The sequence below is a fragment of the Hylobates moloch genome, unplaced genomic scaffold (genome assembly GCF_009828535.3).
Source record: "Hylobates moloch isolate HMO894 unplaced genomic scaffold, HMol_V3 SCAFFOLD_24, whole genome shotgun sequence".
In the NCBI taxonomy this organism is placed as follows: Eukaryota; Metazoa; Chordata; class Mammalia; order Primates; family Hylobatidae; genus Hylobates; species Hylobates moloch.
The window spans coordinates 29,139,996-29,158,264 of NW_026652299.1; positions in this window are offsets into that span (position 1 = coordinate 29,139,996).

Below are 18,269 nucleotides of genomic sequence, written 5' to 3' on the forward strand. Positions count from 1 at the left end.
GAACTGGGCTTTGATACCAAAGTATTATGTAAACTCAGGTACCACTTTCTCTTTAACCAATAAATCATTTTTCTCCACCAAAATGCTAATTAACAGAGACATTTGAGGGACAGGACTGGCTGGATTTCCTAAGCCAAGTAAGAATTCCTAAGCCTAGCTAGGGAAGGTGACTGCACCTACCTTTAAACGCGGAGCTTGTAACTCAGCTCACACACGACCAATCAGGTAGTAAAGAGGGCTCACTGAAATACAAATTAGGCTAAAGCAGGAGGTAAAGAAATAGTCAAATCATCTATCGCCTGAGAGCACAAGGGGAGGGACAATTATCAGGATATAAACCCAGATATTCAAGCAGGGAGTGGCAACCCCCTTTGGGTCCCCTCCCATGATATGGGAGCTCTGTTTTCACTCTATTAAATCTTGCAACTGCATACTCTTCTGCTCCATGTTTGCTATGGCTGCAGCTGAGTTTTCGCTCACCATCCACCACAGCTGTTTGCCGCCGTCCCAGACCTGCCGCTGACTTCCACCCCTCCAGATCTGGCAGGGTATCCGCTGTGCTCCTGATCCAGAGAGGCACCCATTGCCACTCCTGATTGGTCTAAAGGCTTACTATTGTTCATGCACGGCTAAGTGCCTGGGTTTTTCCTAATTGAGCTGAACGCTAGTCGCTGGGTTCCATGGTTCTCTTCCATGACCCACAGCTTCTAATAGAGCTATAACACTCACCGGATGGCCCAAGGTTCTGTTCCTTGGAATCCATTAGGCCAAGAACCCCAGGTCAGACAACAAAAAGCTTGCTGCCATCTTGGGAGCAGCTGTCACATCTTGGGGACTCTTAAGAACAAAGACCCACCCATAACACATTGACAGTATGAATGATTTTTTTTTTCTCTTTCCAGGCATGAAAGATATTGAAAAACTACGGGAGTAACAAATAGCCAAATTCTCCCCTCCAGAAAGAGAGAGAGCGAGAAGGACCAATAGCTATCACTTGTGAGCACTTCCTATTGGCCAGATGTTTTACCATATTATCAATAAATTCTGCAAGGTAATAGGATTATCCCATTTTCTAATAAGCTATTAAAAAGCAGAAACCATATGTTATTTGACTTTAGAATCCCAGTGCTCCAGTGCCAGTACATATTGAAGCTCAAAAACGTATTTTCAATAAAGGAAAGAAGCAAGGAAGTGAGGATTAAACTCTGATTTTTTTATATTGCCCAAATTCCTATCTAAGGGGTCTGGGGAGTCATGCATACAAACCATAAATTCTCATCAGATGGGTTTTTTTTAACCCTATATATCATGACTTATTTTCCAGTCTGACTCTGGTATAACATGTATGTTATACATACATTCTTGGGTATGACAAAGAAGAAAGTAAAAGTATTTTATCCCAAAAGCATGTTTCTTTTCCACATTTTGAAATGGTCCTGAAAAGCTGTTCTTTGTGGGGGGACATATGCATCTGTAAAGTATCTCTATTGACATAGCTAGATTTTTTTCTTCCAGGCCCTCCCACTCCTGAAGAGATTTAAGTGAGAGTCTAGCACCTTTTAAAGATTTGAATAGGAAACATTTGTCATCTACTGTCTCTAAGAGCTGGGCAGCCAGTATAAGACTTTAAAAGAACCTCCCGGGTCTCCACAATCTTTTATCTTAACCCAAACATTTCCTTTCTATTGATCCCAGGTCTTTAGAGAAACTCAACCAATTGTCAATCAGAAAATGTTTACATTGACCTATAATCTGGAAGCCCCCCGGCTTTGAGTTGTCCAGCCTTTCTGAACCAAACTAATGTATTTCTTAAATGTATTTGATTGCTGTCTCATGCCTCCCTAAAATATATAAAACCAAACTGCACTCTGACTACCTGGGACACATGTTCGCAGGACCTCCTGAGGGCTGTGTCATGGGCCATGGTCTCTCATATTTGGCTCAGAATAAATCTCTTAAAATATTTTACAGAGTTTGACTCCTTTTGTAGGAAAAAAAGAAGAAATGAAGAGAGTAAGGGAGAAAGAGGAATGAGCCATTAAATAACTGCCTCAAAGTCCTTAGGCTAGCAGTGAGCAGAGCAGATGTCCATAATCCGAACACTCATCCTTTAATCTTCAATGTCTTCTAACCATAGATACTGCCAACCAATCTTAAGTCATAGCTGGTCAACTAGAGCTAAGCATCATCCTTAACCAAACAAAACAAAACGGAAGTGTTTTCAACATAACGCATAACCAGTCTATTCACTAGAAAATAGCTCCTTTTGCTGAGAGTAAGCCAAGTGAAAACACGGAATTATGAAGTCCTTGCAACCAATTCCTATTGCTTTGGCTCTGTGTAGTTATATTGATCTATTATTTTTTTTACTGGATTCTATGGAAATTAAAACTCAATTATTTAAAATGCAATGCATTTAAACAATGATAGTTGTTCTGCAGGACTTGTGGGGAGACAAATAACCTCCTGGGTGGTATTGATGGTTTCAAGTAGCAGACTCCCCTTAACAACAGCTGGCCATTTATCCTAAAGAAATATTTCCTGCAAGACAGTTATTGCTAGTATATGCTACTTAAAAAACATAAACACATGGATAATTCAGGGACTTGCTGGTATATGTATTGAATACTGAGAGCAAGCAACATATTGATGAACTCATCATAAAATTTGGTAATTAACGTTGTTCAAATGACTCAAGAATCCTGGGAATGTGGCAACTTTTGCCGATAATGGAAAAGATATTTATTCTCTCCCTGTTTCCCACAACCACAGAGATAATCACAGGATTTCTCATTATAGTAAAACCATTTTATTATTCATTACTTTCCTTGCTCATTTACTGATTTGTCTGTACTTTTTCATCATGGTTGCTTGTTTTTGTTTTTGTTTAGAGACAGTGTCTCACTCTGTTGCCCAGGCTGGAGTGCAGTGGTGTGATCATAGCTCATGGCATCCTTGAACTTCTGGGCTTAAGTGATCCTCCCGCCTCAGCTTCCCAAGTAGCTGGGACTATAGGTCCACTGTACCTGCCACTTATTTATTCCACTTAAAATTAGGCCACTGTACCTCCCTAATTTAAAACAATTTTTATAAGGATGAGGTCTCACTATGTTGCCAAGGCTGGTCTTGAACTTCGGGCCTCAAGCGATCCTTCCAAAGTGTGAGTTTACAGATGGCAGCCACAGCATCCAGCCATATGTGTGCTTTTAGCCCTTAACAATACATTTATTTTAAACAGCATGACCTATTTTTTTTTTAACTTAGGGATTCAAAGATGAAAACAGTGTAGTCACTTTCCTTAATTGACTCAATGTGGACAAAGAAGCAAAGACACAAATAAAAATATATGACACAATGTGGTAAATGTACAGATACACATATAAATAGAGTAGGAGAGGACCACAGAATAGGAACAGAAACACTGAACACAGCTGAACTCAGCTGGACTTCTATTGTGCAGAAGTGTGTAGTGTGTGTGTGTGTGAAGTGGAGTGAAGGAGGGGTAGTGGAGTGGATGGTTGAATGGCAAGACATTCTGTCAAGGCAGGCTTATTGGAGGTATGGATGTCTTGAAGAAGCCTTAAAATATGTGATAGACTTATGCAGACACAAGAGAGATGAGAAATAGCATCAGCAGGCCAGATAAAGCAAATCAAAGAAGGGGACAGGTGGTATTGTCCTTCCTTGGAAGTACTTCCTTTCAAGTACCTCATATTATAAGGAGTTCTGTACTGCTAGAACAGAAACATCAGAGTGAGAATTGGCCAAAGATAATTCTCATTTGGTAAAACTGAATTCAATTACAGAAGATCTTTTCTACCATTTCTGGAGTTTTGAAATTTACCATGGTGTAACTGGGCAGCCCCTGAATCACTAGAGGCAGGGGAGTTGGCATGGCCATACTAAACTTATAGAAAACAGCTCCACAATAACTTCCCTATTGGTATTAACAAAATAAAAAATACATAATTTTTTAAAATCTGAAAAAAAACATTTGCCATGAACTCAATTGATGATAACACCTTACCTAAAATAATGCAAACTGTTTATAGTCCTTATTTATTTCACTTGAAGTGCATGTTCCTTTATTTTTCTGGGGGCATAATAAGTTTAATACAAGATACTGCTCCAGGCCTCACAGGCCCAACAAGTACCATATAAAGGAAATATAACTGGACCGCCCAAGAAGCTATAGAGTTGTAGAAAGGCAAAATTGTCAACACTAAATAATATGGGAAATTCTCTTTTTTTCTCTTTTTAAGACACAGAAAATTATGCATTTCTATAAAAAATTCAAAAATTTAGCTGGGCATGGTGGCATGTACCTGTGGTTCCAGCTAATTTGGAGGCTGAAGTGGGAGGATCCCTTGAGCCCATGAGGTCAAGGCTGCAGTGAGCTGTGTTCCTGTCACTGCACTCCAGCCTGGGTGACTGAGTGAGACGCTCTCTCAAAAAACAAACAAACAAACAAACAAACCAGAAAATTATAAACCGGACATTAAATTACTCAAATCACGAGGAATTGATCCTAAGAAAAGCACAGATTTTTTTTGTTATTGAAAGACATATAGGCTTAAATATATAAGCAGGACATATGTATTAGTCCGTTTTCATGCTACTGATAAAGATATACTTAAGACTGGGCAATTTACAAAAGAAAGATGTTTAATTGGAGTTATCATTCCATATGACTGGGAAGGCCTTACAATCATGGTGGAAGGTGAAAGGCAGATCTCAATAGAGGCAGACAACAGAAAAGTGTTTGTGCAGGAAACTCCCCCTTTTTAACCCATCAGATCTTGTGACACTCATTTGTTATCATGAGAATAGCATGGGAAAGACCTGCCCCATGATTCAATCATCTCCCACAGGGTCCCTCCTACAACACATGGGAATTATGGGAGCTACAAGATGAGATTTGGGTGGGGACACAGAGTCAAACCATATCAGCATAGGGATAAACCATGGTTATCTTTTAATTCTTCCTGTCCTAAGTAAGACAATCATATAATAGAATTGGACATATTTACAAAATGCTACGATTACAGACATGAGCCACCATGCCCAGCCTGGTTTATACTTTTAACTGCCTAGTAATAATTACATTTTACTTTAGCCACCCAAATAAAGGACTAAGTTTCTTTACTCTTATTTTACCCTTCAGAAAACTGAGCCTTAGTGTATGGCAAATAAGAGCTCAAGTCCTGTGCACACAATACTTGAAAAACAAAGGCAACAGTGGCCTCTGTTGTTCTATCCTTCTTTACTGCTGACATCCTGATTGGTGATAGATCTGGATTATTTAAACTGTCCCCTAACTGGGATCTTTGTCTCTTTTGAACCAATTCTTTTGCTTACAGCCAGATTTTGTAAAGCAATGTGGTACACATTGTGCTTTGACTTTATCATATAATGTTTTTCTGGTTCATTTCTGGTGGTCTATCTGCTCATCCACCTTCTTTGCACTATCGTTTCATGGCTCCCATACTGATACATTTCTGTTTAGTATGCATTTGGGAATGTCTTTTATGCCTCACTCATTTGACGACAGTGAAGGAAAGAGGCCAAGGAAATGAACTGAGTTCATAGACTAATAGATGTTCCATTGTTTCTGAACCCTTGAGACCAAGAGTCAATTCTGTGAGCTTTGGTCTTCTGTGAGCCAGCAGGAAATCACTTGAGTAGAAATGATGCCTTTTATGCCATAGATCCTTTGGAGGCCATTTTATGTTTACTTCTTTTTAGCTAAAAAAAGGAATTCAACTGAAGAAGTGAGTGCCGTCCTTCATCCTAAAATTGTATTTTTACAAAAAATATAGTGTCCCTCTATTTCTTTATTCAGCCAGTCCTTCCATGCTACTCTGCAGCCTCAATAGGAGTTCAGAATGCTTTGGAAATTTGTCCACTCACCTAGAACATGTTGATCTTAACAAAGAAATTCTAGTAAGAACACTAGCTTTTGGAAATCTTTGTGGTCAATCCCTCTTTAGCACAGGTTTGTTCTCAGCTTCCTTACTTAGCCTATGTTCACTACAACTGGCAGAATTTCATAGATTAAGGTTTGCAGTTGGACAATTTTTCATTTTTTATAGATGACATTTACTGTTTCTTGTTCTTTCTGTTTTGATTTGGTTTCAGAAAGACAAGTCTTACTTAGTTCTTTTGATTGGAAGTGCATAGTAAACTTTCTAAAACATAACCCTGATTTCTTTGCCTAAAATCTTTGTGTCTCTACTCTCTTCAGTGTATATCTAAATTTCTTAAGTTGGCCTTTAACATCCTTCATTACTTAACCCCTGCCAACTTTCCTGTTTCATTGATCAAAACTATCATATTTTTGACTTGAGATGGTCTGAATCATAACCATTCACAATTCCCTGCACATATGCAAATCTTGTTCACTTCAAGGACTCTGCCATCCATCTGGAAATTTCTTTAAAGGGAGATAAGACAATTTTAAGTTGCTGGTGTGTAGGTGGGATAATTATTTTAAATTATAATTTCTATTTATAATGGACCGAATGGTAAAATAACAGTTATATTTTTGTTTTCCAGGGAATTAGTTTTAAAAAACAGATTCATTACCACCTCAAAAAATTAATATTATAAAAACTAATCATGTCTATCTGCTCATCTTTTAGTAATGTGTTAATAGTAGAATGAACAGTGATACTTAGAAATAACTGGTATAGAAATTATTCCATTTTTATTTGATTTTGTATTAATTAAAGTACCAGCAGGTACTCAATAATTAAACCTGCAAATTTTAGAAGTTTATTTCTCCTTTATGCAACAGTTGATTGCAGGTGTTTCTGAGTGGGGTGGCTCACCTCCATATGGTGATTCAGGGACCCCAGTTACCTCTATTTCATGGCTCTGGAATATTTTAGTGTCTCAGAGATCTCCACATGCAGATGGAAGATAAAAAAAAAAGAGAGTGTAGAGAAAGCACCTACCCTTTTTTAAAACCCCAGGATTGTTACTGAAACACTAGGGGTTTGGTCTAGGTTCTGCTGCTTGCCGCACGGCAAGCCAATTACTGAGACAATGATTATTGTCAAGGAGGAAAACTTTAATATCATGCTGCAGCCAAGGAGATAGGCGGTAAGTCTCAAATCCATCTCCCTGACCAACTAAAATTAAGGGTTTAGATAGCAGAGAAGAATTGTAACAATGTGTAAGAAAATAGGAACTAGGAAGTGGTAAGGAAGCAATCATGATGAATGAGGGATCTGGCATGTGGTGATCTGGTCAGTTTCAGTTATTTTATACTTTCTTTTTTGAAAGGCCAGAAGGTCGTTTTCCTGAGGAAGAAAGTAAGATAAAACAAATGTAAGTTTCAAGCTTTAAGACCAGAAGGGTCAATTCCTATGTTTATCCAAAAAAACTGTCTATGGGACTATTGGGTCAATTTCAAGGTTATACTATATACATAACTTGAGCTATTTCTTTGGTGAGACCTAGTTACAGGGTCAAACCTGTATGCCAGGGAAGAGATGGAAAATTAATCTTGTGACTGAGAATCTTCTTCCCAGGGGGCAACTTCATGTCACAGAAGAGGAAGCATGAATGTTAACCATCTGTAGCATTGTTGCATTCTAGCTGGTATATTTTCTTTGAGTTAATCTTTCAATATATTTTTCTTTGAAAGTGTGTATCCCAAAATTAATACTTTATCAATGTCAAATAATTCATCAGAGAAGAGAAATAATTATATGATTATAAGGAGGATCTGTTACTTTTGTAACCTGGCAAAACAAGGTGACAACATCTTTTTCTCTCAAGCCCAGTTAGAGTAGGCAGATCGTCCTTCAATCTTCAGGGATAGGGCTTAATTGGCATAAGTCGATCAATATATTCCATACTTTGGATAATTGCAATTGATCAAGAATGATCATATCATATGCTCTATTTGGGGCCAATAAGAGTCAAGTTTGAAAATTTTATTTGACTTCTGCAGATGATGGAAGTTTTTGGGTTTGTTTTTTTTTTTTTTTTTTTTTGAGACGGAGTCTCACTCTGTCGCCCAGGCTGGAGTGCAGTGGCGCAATCTCGGCTCACTGCAAGCTCTGCCTCCCGGGTTCATGCCATTCTCCTGCCTCAGCCTCCCGAGTAGCTGGGACTACAGGCGCCCGCCACCACGCCCGGCTAATTTTTTGTATTTTTAGTAGAGACGGGGTTTCACCGTGTTAGCCAGGATGGTCTCCATCTCCTGACCTCGTGATCCGCCCGTCTCAGCCTCCCAAAGTGCTGGGATTACAGGCGTGAGCCACCGCGCCCAGCCGTTTTTGGGTTTTTTGTTGTTGTTGTTGTTGTTGATGATTTTGAAGCTGAGAAGACATATGGTATAGAACGATTGTCCATTTTCTCTGCCAGGAGATTTTATCTAAAATAAAAGGAGAGAAATTATCTAAAAGTAAAATCAGCACAAATAAGATGAGACCAAGAGACACAGAGAGAGAAATTAGACTCTGTTTACATATTTTGGGCATTTGAATCAACCAGTCGTGACGTCTACCATTTAAGTTTTTTTTTTAAAAAAAAAAAAAAAAATCTTACATTTTGCTTATGTATATTTCCGTTCATTTTTTCTATCAATTGAAATACAAAGAATTCTGAGTGACACACATGTCAAATGAGTATTGGAGAGTCTAGCAGATAATGGCTCTTCTTCTTAAATCTAATTGAGGAAAACAAATAAGTGACCTATAAAAGCCAAAAGAAACAGCCAAAACACTGAACATCCCAGATATGATTGCTAATGGACTTTCTTCATTATTGGTAAATATGTTTCCATCTGAGTAAAGATATTAAGTTGCCCAACATCCAATAAGAACAAAAACAAAACACTAATTTTAAAAATGAATTATAAGCTATTTGAATTTGAAAAGAGTGAAGGGAGAGTTTAAATATTGTCTTCTGGTGGCAGAAAAAGAGAGCTAAATAATACCTTGAAATTTCTTAAGCTATCCAAGTTTAGTCTAGAAAATAATTGCAGGTACACAATTAATTGGAACATGATTTTGCTGCCATTATGCAAGATATCAAGATATGAATTGTGTGTATTTGTATATATGTCTATTTTTATTCATTTTTCCTATTAATTAAAAATTGTGTGTGCATATAGATACGTATTTATTATATATTCTTTAAAAATATATATGTGTGTATATATATATATACACACACATATATAAAGAGAGAGAGCCTTCTATATTAGAAAATGATGTAAATATCAACATGCCACAATCTTTCTTGACTCATATTTGGTATGGATTAAAGGATGTAATAGACTATATGAAAATATTTTTATATACAGTTATGCATCACTTAACAACAGGAATGCATTACGAGAAGTGTGTCATTAGATGATTTCATCATTGTGCAAACATAAATAGAGTGTACTTACACAAATCTAGGTGGTATAGCCTACTACACACCTAGGCTGTGTGGTATAACCTATTGCCCCTAGGCTACAAACATGTACAGCATATTATTGCACTGAATAGACAACTGTAACAAAATATTTAAGTATTTGTGTATTTAAACGTAACTAAACATACAAAAGGGACAAGAAACATAAGGTTTTATAATTTCACAATACTACCAGGATATATGTGGTTTCTCCTTGGCCAAAATGTCATTATGCATCATATGACTATACTATAAAGTGTTAAACATATGACAAGTATTATTGGCATGGGTATAATTATGTAAGAAATTAAATGTCCACTACAATTCTAGTGGGAGAATAATAATAAAATCTTAAGTAGACTGGAAAAAAAGTTTTTAAAATAGCATTGAAAATAGATATCCAAATTCTTTAAAAATCAAAGTACATTACATGCAAATTAAAAGCTTTTAAAATTTGCTTAAGCCTATAAAGGACCTTCACCAAAAAGCATTATTTTGAAAAACACAGAATTGCAAATGAGAATTACATCATTAATATTATAATGTATTTATTTTTTCAAAAAGTCACCAAGCATTTATGCAAAACACTCAAAATTACATGACATAAAATCATGCAGAAGATATGGTGCTGCCTAATCACTGCAGGAATTAGAAAGCATTAAAAATGGAAAAAAGAACACTGATTAAGAGATGTATAAATATATTTAAACATACCGTAAAAGAGAGCAGCAATAACAAATCTACTGCTTTTGTGTGATTCATATTACGTGCGAGACTATTCACTTATCTTTGTTTGGCACAGGCTTCACAGCTTCTTTTATTTCAAACCTTTCTGTGTGAGTAAGACAATTTGGCAAGCAATTTGAGAGGTGGTTATAACATATCCTACTAAATTGTCTTGTTTTTCCCCACAAAACACTTACATAGCACAAATACTTTGTCAGATCAATGGTAACATACTCTCTAAATGAAGGACTGAAGACCATTAATCAAATCTAATTCAAAGTGAATGGCTTAACTTTACTCCATTTGGAGATTAAATCTAAGCATTTAAATAGACACACCATAAAAATACATGGTTTACAATATTTTCCATCCATTCACTTTCTATGTGACAGTAATATTGCCAAATTTGATGTTTTATTTTGTTCAAGATCTGTCTTACAAATTATTTTACCAGTATTTTATACACTTTAATCATAGAAAAACAATGTTAAAAACAGTTCTATAAAAAGTAAGAATTGAAATGTCGAGGCCTGAGGGAAGTGAGTCACAAACAAATTGAAGAGTCTGTTTGTGGCCTTAGGAATTTCCCAGGGTCTGGGCCTTCCGTCTTCTTGTGAACCGCATGGTTCTCCCTGTCTCCCCCTTGCTTATAAGCCTCCCCTCACCCAGACGCAGACTATGAAGGAAACTCTGGTTCAGAAATCCGTCATGACTTGAGCTCTGCATTTTTCTCTCTGCTGTCTAACTTGACGCCATTTACGCTTGTCCTTCTCTCCTGTCCCATTTCATGAGTTTTTATGGATTTTCTGGTTTGCCATCCTTTTCTAGCTGCACTCTGTTGTTTAGCTGATGGAGAGACGACTGCCTCTCCATTCACTAGCTGTTCCCTCTACTGCTGACCTTCTTGGTCATAGTCTTCTTCATGTAAACTCATCAACCAGGGCTGGTTGTTTGCTTAATTTTCCAGAGCTTGTTATAGGATCCTTGGCCACACACTCCTTTTATTTAAAGTCTATAACCTGGAAATAGTTTCTAGGGTTAAACCTTCCCCCAAGAGTACACGGAAATCCTCACTTTCTACTAAAGAAAGGACACCTTCCAATTCTTATTTCATCAAATTAAAAGAAGGTGAAACTGCAAACAAACCTTTTATTTAAAAACAAAAATATAATTATAATATTTACCTTTATATTATGCAAGTACTTCTTATTTACCAAAAATGTGTTATGAACTTTCTAAATAATGTTGCTAATTATTATTTAAAAAGTAATTGGCCTGAAATTAACCCCTGAGTTTAAATGTAAATACACTCTGGTAGATTATGGTGAGTAAAAAGACAGCACCCAAGGGCTTTAAACAGTTTCTATGTAGTAAGCAATATAAATTAAATTTAAACTTTGAGTAATTTTCCTTCATCTGAGATTGGGCCATGGTTGAAATAAATCTTTCAGTAACAGCAACAACAAAAATATATGTCAAACAAGTACTTACCTCATTTTTCATGGGGAAGACATGTGAAATAACACTGGATGCGTGCTGTTGATGAGTCCAGATAGGTTTGATAGGAAGCATGACTTTATAAATATTTTAGCTATCACAGCTAAGTCTTGTTCTACTTGCTTGAGATTTTCTTTTGTCTAATAGGTGTACATAGCGTGCACTGTGACCAACACACTGCTGTAGGATCTTGAGATATTTTCGTGTTCTTGTTTGAGCAGTTACTCCTGGGAAATGAGAAGCTGAGATGAAAATGGCTGGAAAAGGCCATAAAAGACATGTGAGGATTATGACAAGTAGCTTTAAAGAGTTTGCCAAAATTTAACTTGGATGGGAATGTTAGTGTCCTACACACGATATTATTTATGGAAGTGATAATGTCAAACTATAATATTTTGATGTCATTGTTATATTTAATTAGTGTGGGAAGACATGACTTGTTGATGAGGTTTTCCCTGGGGAAAGAAAAAATATGCTTCCAACATAAATATACTGAAATGATGCTTAATTTTGGAAGTGAGGTGAGAAATGAGGAAGCCAGACTTAGATTAGATGGAGAAAAACCTTTTCTCTTAGAAATGTAAAGATAGTTGAATTCCTAGAGTATGGCTATTTTCAAAAGGCATTAACCACCCACAAAATGGGAATAACTCATCTAAAACAATTCCTGATGTTCTTTGCCCTTAAAACTTACTTGGGATCAGTGACAACTAATCCTTCCAATGGCTCAGTCCAATAGACTTGGAGCCGTCCAGGTTCCTTTCCTTTACTCACATTGTACATCCGGTCTGTAGGCTCTTGTTATTCTGTGGAGACACTAAGTAAACAATTAGAAACTGACTAAAATAACTTTAATTATTTCACTGAAAATTAGTCAAACATCTACAGCATCCAAGAGAACACCACTCAAAAAAAAAAAAAGTCAACTTAAAAACATGTAAGAGATGTCATTGTGATTTGACTCACCCTTGTTTCCTCTCCTCCCTAGCACAATGCGTCACAGTTTTAGGGGACTGACAAGCTGGCCCCACTTCCCATCAATGAAGCACAGAAAGCCGAGCTGATCAAATTTACAATTTCCACCTTGTGTAAAGGCTGACTAAGGAATTTGTCTCTGTGTCACCTAACACAGATCTCAAAAGGCTAAAATCCAGGAGAAGCAATGGGTCCAGGTTGTGAAAATGGACTACAGACTTGCAGATGCTTGGGAACAAGATATTTCAGGTAGAGAAATATAATAGAATAGTAAGGCAGTAAGAAGAAGCAGGGGGCACTATAAGAAGAAGCAGGGGGCAGTAAGAAGAAGCGGGGGGCAGTAAGAAGAAGCAGGGGGCAGTAAGAAGTAGCAGGGGGCAGTAAAAAGAAGCAGGGGCCAGGGGTGAGACTATTAGGGAAGTTAAGATATTGAACTGTTATTCAATATCTTGAACTGACTGTTAAGGAAGTTAAGATATTGAAAAGCAACTGTGTATACCAGGGAATTTGGAAAAAACAAAACACAAACAAAAAACAAACAAATCAGAAAACAGACACACACACGTCCAGGAAAGACACATGCCCAGAAAAGGCCAGAAAAGAGCTTAAGTCTCCATGCTGGTTGATTAGAAAATGTCTTCCCATGCAAGAGCCAGTCTGCAAACATGGAGAAAGGTAAATGTCTCTTCAAATGCCTAATACTATGGTTTGAATATTTGTCCCCTCCAAAACTCACGCTAAAATTTAATTGCCAATAAAACAGTATTGAGAGATAGAGCATTTAAGAGGCTACTGAGTCATGAGGGCTACTCTCTCATGGAGTATTCATTAAGGATTCAATGCTTTAATAAAGGGGCCTTCAGAAGTGGACTCTTCCTTTGCCCTTTTGCTTTCTGCATTGTGGTGACACAGTAAGAAGGTCCTCATAAGTTGGCAGTACCTTGATAATAAACTTTCCACCCTCCAAAACTGCAAGCCAAAAAATTGTGTTAATTATAAATTACTCAATCTGTGGTATTATAAGAGCACAAAATGGACTAAGACACCCAATTTGAAAAAAAATTACAAGGCACACACAAAAAAAGGAAAAATATGATCCACTTAAGGGAACAGATATATAAATACATCTTCCGAAAATGTTTCTGAAGAAACACCAACTTTAGGCTTACCAGAAAAGACTTTAAAACAACTGTCTTAAATATGCTCAAAAAGCAAAAGAAAAACAAATAAATAACTAAAAGAAATCAGGAAAAAAGATATAGGAACAAAATGAGCATATGAACAAATAGAAATTATTTTTAAAGTACCAAACAGAAATTCCTGAACTGAAAAATGTAACAACTGAATTGACATTTTTAGCCACATGGGTTCAACAGCAGATTTAAACCAGCAGATTAAATAATTAGGGAATTTAAAGACAGGCCATTTGAAATTATCAAGCCTGAGAGGTGAAAGGAAAAAAACAATAAAGAAAAGTGTGCAGACCCTAAAATTTGTGGGACACCACCAAGAAGACCAGTATACATTTTATGGAAATTCCAGAAGAAGAAATGTAAAAGAAGGGGTGGGAAAGGTTACTGAAAGTAATAATGGCTAAATACTTCCAAAATTTAGGGAAATAAATAAATACACAAATACAAGAAGCTCAAGTTCTAGGATAAAACCAAGGAGACACACTACAAGACTCATTATAATCAGATAGTTGAAAGCGAAAGACAAAGAGAATCTTGAAAGAAGCGAAGAAGCAACTCTTCATGTACAAGGGATCCTCAATAAGATAATGAGCAGATTTCTCAATAGAAATGTTGCATGTCACAAGGCAATGGGTAATATATTTAAACTGCTGAAAGAAAGCAAGCAAACAAAAAAAATGGTGTCAGCAGAAAATTTTATATTTACCAAAAATGTCCTTCCAAATGAAGAGAAATTGACATTCTCAGATTTTTTTTTAAGCTGTTGATTACAAACAGACCTATCCTACACCAGGAGTGAAATCTAATGTATAAACTATGAATTTTGGGTGATTTTGATGTGTCACTATGGGTTAATCTGTTGTGACAAATGTACCACTCTGGCAAGAGATATTGATAATGAAGGAGGCGATACCTGTGTGTACCTAGGGATATATGAGACATATTGTACCTTCCTCTTAATTTTCTTCTGAACCTAAAATTGCTCTAAAAATAACATCTTTAAGAATTAAAAAAAAAACAGAAAATGTTGATGAAGATGTGTCAAAATTTAAACTTTTGTGTACTGCTGGTCAGAATGTAAAATGGGGTAGCTGCTATAAAAAACACTGTTGTGGTTCATCAAAAAATTAAAAGTAAAATTACCACATGATCCAGCTTGACACCTTCTGAGTATACGTAAAAATAATTGAAAACAGCATCCCACATGTGTATTTGTATGACTGTTTCATAGAAGCATTACTAGTAGTAGGTGAAAGTTGGAAGCAACCTAAGTGTCCATTGAATGGATAAACAAAATGTAGTAAATATATACAATGGAACATTATTCCACATTAAAAAGGAAGTACATTCTGGCACATGTTACAACATGGATAAACCTTGAAGATATCATGATAACGAAATAAGGCAGACATTAAAAGACATAAACTCTATGATTCCACTTATATTAGGTACCTACTACTCAAGTTTATAGAGATGAAAAATAGAATTGTGGCTGCCAAGCACTGGAAGAAGGGGATAAAGGCAAGTTATTGTTTATAAGTACGGTCTGACAAAATAAAAACAAAGTGTTCTGAAAATAGATGGTGATGATGTTTGCACAACATGAATGTACTTCATGTTACTGAACTGTAGACTTAAAAATTGTTAAAAGGACCAATTTCATGCTATGTATATTTTAGCACAATTTAGAAGAAAAAACCAGGCAACATCTTACCTCAAAGCCTTTGCATTGCCTGTTTCCTCCGTTCTTGTCCAAATTTATCAACACAATGAATTCTCTCAATGCTCATTACATTCATCTCAAATGTGATGTCTTAATGAGTCCAACACCGAGCATTCCATTTAAAATAAGACTGTGCCTAGAAACTCTAAAGCCTCCTGAACCCAATATAGTTTTGATAGTACTGATGATGTTCTACCTGACAATTTTAAAAAGTATGTTAATTCTATTATATTTTTTCTATTTCCCCAGTAGAATGTAAGCTTTGTAAGAGAATGGATTTTTATCTGTTTGCTTACTAATATGATTCCAGCAACCATGACACTGCCTGGCTTACAGTAGGTTCTCCACAACCTTAATCTTGAAAGTTGAATGGAGGTTGCTGTAGAATTAACTACATATTTAATGTCATGCCTGAGCCTTTTGATCCTAAAGATGTCAAATTTAGTTACAAGCTGTATGTGGGTTTTACTTCCTTCCCATTCTCACTGAGTCTTTATCAAATGGTACAACTTGATCTCAGCTGATATTGTGGTGAATTAGCCAAATATCTATCCAAGCTTGAAAATAATATATGAAATAAACATGTACTGAGGGCAATTTAGGAACATCTAGAGGTAATCATACAAAGCCAACTAAAGGCTTCCAAAGAATCCCAAGAGAAAAAGATCAGTCTCCAGAAAGAGATGGATGGTCAAGATTTAAGCAGTACTTAGATTTCATTTATGGCCATCTTCAGCATGTACCCAGAAATACCTGCTGTTGTGTAAAACTGGATTTCCAGCAGTCAAGAAGAATGGGATCCTATAGACAGTGTTTTGTAATATTACCAGAAATCATACTCGAAATTTGATGAAGAATAGAATTGTCCAAATAACCTCATAATGATGCAACTCTAAGATATATTAATAATTATTTTTTGAGATGGAGTTTCACTCTTGTCACCCAGACTGGAGTGCAGTGGTGCAATTTCGGCTCACTGCAACCTCCACCTCTTGGGTTCAAGCAATTCTCCCGCCTCCGCCTCCTGAGTAGCTGGGATTATAGGCGCGTGCCACCATGCCAGGCTATTTTTTTTTTTTTTTTGTATTTTTAGTAGAGACAAGGTTTCACCATGTTGGCCAGGCTGGTCTCAAACTGTTACCTCAGGTGATCTGCCCGCCTCAGCCTCCCAAAGTGCTGGGATTACAGGCATGAGCCACCATTCCTCATTTAATAAATTTTAATATTATAAACAGGAAATTTTAAGCACCAAAAATGTCCCACTGGTTACTCAAATATGTCAAACTCCCAGATTTTAGCATAAAATTCTCCAATGCATAAATAAATTGCTGTGTTCTTTTAAAATTTTTAAATAAAGTGTAAAATTAATTATAAAGGTTAATTTTACTTTCAGGATAGCCAAGAATTAATGAGAAAACCTAAACAATTAAAACCTTCCTGGATGAATCAGATTATACCCTCTTCTGTACTATAAATGGAAATGTTGTAAAAAACAGTTCAGAAAAATGTATATTAATAAATATGTAAAAGAAATTAAAAAGGGTACAGAATACAAGGTAACATATAATTCATGGTTTATATCTTTCAAAATGTATTATATTTTAATGAACAACTTTTGAATGTAGTCAAGTAATTTTTCTAAAGCATTTTTCTTAGAGATTGGAATAAAACGTTGGTGAAAATATCATCAAATATCTATTTCAGTTGTAGAACACAATACATCTGGGTATAACTTACTGGTTTACTTATTAAATTTCTCATCTTGTTCTGATGAGCAGAAAAGTGCTTTAATATAAATGCAGTTAAGTTTGTCATTTTATATCTACTCAACTTAGTTCCCCAAATTTATTATTAGTATCATCAAATTGCTCTTAGCAATTTCAAAGCATTTGAGGAAGAAAAACGTATCAAGTTGAAAAGAAAGTAAAACTTTCCTCAACATAATTAATGTCCATTTTTATTTTTATTGTCTGATCAATTATTTTAAAAGGTTACAAGATAATGCAATACAATTTGATTGATACACATGGCCAGTATCTCAGAACTTCAGGAGGTAAAACAAATTTCAATAAAAACAATCATAATAAATTTTACCAGAGGAAAAAAAAGAACTTAGTTCAACTGAGATTTCCTACTGGGCTTAAAAAGGTATAAAATTAAAGGCAAGGAAAAAATCATTACAAGATATTTCTACAGGATGCCCAAAAATGTGCTTAATTTACTTCATTTCTAGACTCATTTTCAAGCCAGTTACTTCACCTTGTGCTACACAAAACAACTATTTAATGTAAAGTTTTCTGGTGATTATCTTAATGGTTGCATATAAATGTGCCTTTTCTGGTTAAAGATTCACTCTATGCTCATGTATAAAAATAGTGGCCAAATATTAGCCTAATACTAATCCATGTGCTTGTTTACAGTTCTGCTCTTGTAAACAAGACTTTTCTGTCTTAATTAGAGACACCAGCCTTCATAGATACAATCATTATAAAAAAGCTATCTGAATTAGATTTTAAATATATTTTAAATATAGATATGTGGACTCTGAATAATTGTATGTGATATATAAATAGTTTAAGTAAAATTCTCTTACAGTCAACCAAAACTGATTGAAGTAATGAAAGTTTTCCTGTTTTGATTGAAAATAAGAAAAAAAGGGGCAGGGAAAAGCTATGTACCATTAACTACAAAATGTAATAAATAAATAGTGGTTAAATACTCGCCCTACTTCTGGCCCTTTG